Genomic DNA, 4,612 nt, shown 5'->3' with positions numbered 1-4,612 from the left:
TTCTGCTGGGCTCCAGCGATCCTTCCGCCTCAGCCTTCCAAATAGCCAGAATTACAGGCATGCGCTACCACGCCTGGCTGATTTTTTGATTTATTGTAGAGATGAGGTCTCGCTGCCCAGGCGGGTCTCGAACCCACGGACTCAGGTAATCCACTCACCTCAGCCTCCCAAAGGTGCGGGATTACAGGCTGAGCCACCGAGCCCGGCAATTATTGATTTTTTTTAACCAAAAAATATGTATGGACTAAGAAAACATTAAGTTTTTTTTAAGTGAACAATAATTGACAAAAATTGCAATGTCTCTTCAGTAATAATAAACTTACCTTGAGACTTTATTAGTTTAATATTTTTAATTGCACAAGCACATTATTTTATTATATTGCTGTGTATTACATAATTATTATGGTTTTTAGAAAAAGTAATTTATTACTATTACAAAAAATTATCTGACATAATGTCTCACAAACATCACGAAAATTATTTTTTAATCTGTGCTTTTCAAATTGCAATTTATAATCACATATTAAAGAAAATATTAGTGAAATGAACTTTAATCATGTTATTAAATTCGGACTACAGAAATCTCATGAATAAAATACTTATGTATTTTTTCAAATAATGTTATATAGTATTAATATTCTAATATAGAACTTTTCAACTAGTAATATTTGAGAGTAGTTGAGCTCTTTTTTAATTTAAGGACAGATTTTGGAAATTATGAATCAGTTTATATAAAGTCAAACTCCCACAAGAAAAGGCAGAGAATTTTGTAAATATTTTGCTTCCACTATTTATCTTGCTTTCTACTGTCCTTTACAACATGTCTGACTTTTAGTCAAAAATTTTGACACCTACTAAAAGTCAAAGAAATACTTTTTTAAAAGTTGCCAAGAGGCAATGCAATCATCAGGAAAAAAAGCTTGGATGACACAATTATAGTCACTAGTTGTCAGGGAATTTAGAATAACTTGACTTACGTAAAAAACTCTAGTGGAAAAAGCGGACAACATGTAAAATTACATAATTAAGTTCATTGGGGAAATGGAACAGAAGCTGTTGGAAATAATTTTAATGCAAAAACAGGAGAATAGTAAAACAGAGAAAGATGCCTTTGATGGCCTCATTAATGGACCTATCACAGCTGAAAAAATAAGAGTGAACTAGAAGATAAAACCATAGTAAATAATAAAAACTGAATCATGAGAAAAAAAGAAGAAAAAGGCATCTGACTACTAGCAGGCAGTATGAAATGAGTTGACATATGTATAATGGGAATTTTATAAAGAGAGAGAAAGAAAAAAAAGGAACTATTGTGTTCAAAGAAATAATGGTGAAGACTTTTCCAAAGTTAATAACACCCAACCATATACCCAAGATGCTCAGGGAACACTAAGTAGTTCAAATACTAAAGCAAAAATGACAACAAGACAAATAACACACAAAAAAACAACACCTAGGCATATCTTATTCAAAAGTATGAGGATATCTTATCAACAGGGTGCCTGAATGAAACATAATTGTACACCTAACCCTTAACTGTACCCCACAAACCATAATAAAAAATACTGATTAATAAAAAATAAAAAAATAAAAAAAAATAAAATGACAAAAGTATGAGGATAAATGAAATAAAGGATAGCTTGAAGACAGAGGAAAGAATATATTACATACAAAGAAACAACAACAACAACAACAAAATACAGGGGACATAAAAAAACATGCAAATTAAAAAACAATGAAAATAATTTTTAAAGTGTTGAAAAGATAAAACAGCAACATTAAAAAAATCAATTCATCACTATACTTAATAAACGTTTCAAAAATGAAAGACAAGAAAACATTTCTTCAAACAAACCAAAACTAAGGAAAAAAACAGTCAGCAGATTTACTCTAAGGATATTAAAGGAAGTTCTTGAAGCAAAAGAAAAATAATATTAGATAGATACTAGATTCTACACAAATAAATAAAGAACATCAGAAACTGAGCAATTTAAGAGAAAATAATAATCCTTATTTTTCATTGTTCTTATGAAAACTGACAGGCTAAAGCAAGACTAATAATAAAGCCTTATATATTTATATTTTGTTATATTATAAAAATATAGCAAAAATAACACAAATAATAGGAAGAAGCAATTGATGATGCACTGCTGTAATGCCCTAATTCTGTACACAAAGTGGCACACAATAATATTTAAAAGCAAATGCTAATTAATTAAATCTGTATATTGCCAACCCTAAAATAGTTTAACAGTAGGATTAAATAGTGTATGGAATAGGAAAGAAAATTATTTGCATAAATTATTTAAAATTTTATTTTGGATCATTAAAACAGATTATGATTTCATAATGATTGTAAATAAGTCTTACCTAATTGAATTTTTTCTTTTTTTTCTTTTTTTTTTTTGTCAGAGTCTCACTTGGTTTCCCAGACTGGAGTGCAGTGACAATCTGCTGGGCTACATGATTCTTGTGCCTCAGTCTTCCAATTAACCGGAACTATAGACGCACGCTGTCACACCTGGCTAATTTTTTCTTTATTACAGAGACGCGGTCTCGCCAAGTTGTCCGGGCTGGTCTCGAACCCGTGGGCTCAAGCAATCCACTTGCCTTGGCCTCTCAAAGACTTACAGACTGAGCCACTGAGCCCAACCCCTAATTGACTTTTTAAAGGAAAACAACAAGCAGCCAACAGACACGTGACAACGTGCTCAGCTTCACTAATCATCAGAGAAATGCAATTCAAAACCATATTGAGATACCACCTAACTCCAGCAACAATGACTATCATTAATAAAACAAACAACAATAGAAACTGGAGAGGATGCAGAGAAAAGGGAACCCTTCTACACTGTTAATGAGAATGCAAACTAGTTCCGCCTCTATGGAAAACAACGTGGCAATTCCTAAAAGAACTAGAAATTGACGTTCTATATGATACAGCAATCCCCCTTCTGGGAATATACCCGGAAAAATTTAAATCACTCTACAATAAAGACACCTATGCATGCATGTTTATTGCAGCACTATTTACTATAGCAAGAACATGGAAACAACTGTGCTGCCCGTTGAAACTGGGCTACATTAAAAAAATGTGGTACATATACACAATGGCATGTTACACAGCCATAAAGAACAGCATTATGGACTTTGCAGAAATTAGATGGATTTATAGTCTATATTACTCAGTGATGTATCACAGAAACAAATAACTGAGTACCATATATTCTCACTCATAAGCAGACCCTGAACATTTCTCATAATACTCTAAGAAAGGGATTGGCAGTACTTGGAAACCGCCAGGGGAGGTGAGGGCAGTGGGGCACATAACATTAATCGGCATACCTGATCTCAAACCAGACAAAGTGGAGACCAAAGGCAGGCCCAAACTTTACCTGTTCAATAGCCACGTGTATACCTAATCCTGAATTGTACCCCACACCCTTAAAATAAAATAATTTTCTTAAAAATTAAAAAAAAAACAAAATAAAATCAGTAAGGAAAGAAGGAAAGAAAGAAGGAAGGAAGGAAAGGAAGGAAGGGAGGGAGGGAGAGAAAGAATGGAAAGAAGAAGGACAGAGGGAGTTTGGAAGGGAAAGAAGAAAGGAAGGAAGGAAAGATGAATATTACCCCTTTAATTATGAGAGACTGAAAAGAGTCTGAACCTTGTCCATATGCCAATAGACTCAGAGTTATATCATTTATTTCCTATGAGGTGAGGAGAATTGTAATGGTAAAGATTCCATAGAATTGTTCATTCTATATATGTATAGATTATGAAAGAATGTATGAAGTGAACAGAAATCACACATCATTCTGATCTCTATTGGGAAAGGTGTAAAATGCTTCTGGCTCACCTTATTTTCTTTTTCATTTTTAAAAATAATTTATTTTATTGTATTTAAAGGTGTGGGAGTACAATTTAGGATTAGGTAGGAAAGTGGTCATTACACAGGTAAAGTTTGTCATAATTCCTATGACAATAAGCCACTACAAACATATTTTAGGACTTTGTTGTTGATAGTATTGTCGCATGAAAATAAAACTGATAACAGAAAAGATTGCAAAAAAAAAAAAAAAATAGTTAAGAATAAAACTCCTATTAATACCCCAAGTTGCACTTCCTAGTCTTTTCCAACTCTCTTTCCTGTCGCTTTTTTTATGTTCCTTGTGCTGCCTCTTCATGTTTCCCTTTGACTCTCATTTTTTTCTCTTATATACACACACAGAAACTACACACACACACACACACACACACACACACACACACACACACACACACACACTATATAATTCAATACATCAGGCTAATTAGGCTTTGTCTTATTAAATTATGCTATATTACACAATGATAATTATATTTGCTCTGCTATGAATATATCATTCAGAGGTAAAAGAGTATGCATAGAATGATCTATTTTGGGAAAGAAAATATACTTTGTTATTTGAATAAATAAATGAATGTTAAATTAGAAACAAGAACCTTGGATGGGAATAGGTGTGTATCCATCATCCTTCTACATTAAAAAAAAGTACATGGTGAGTATGCCTTATACAAAATGCTTGAATTTTTGTATTTTGGAACATTCACCCATATATATATTTGCACATA

Source organism: Carlito syrichta, unplaced genomic scaffold, assembly GCF_000164805.1.
Source record: "Carlito syrichta isolate Samal-C Ts95f unplaced genomic scaffold, Tarsius_syrichta-2.0.1 Scaffold302387, whole genome shotgun sequence".
Classification (NCBI taxonomy): domain Eukaryota; kingdom Metazoa; phylum Chordata; class Mammalia; order Primates; family Tarsiidae; genus Carlito; species Carlito syrichta.
This window is presented reverse-complemented; position numbering follows the sequence as displayed.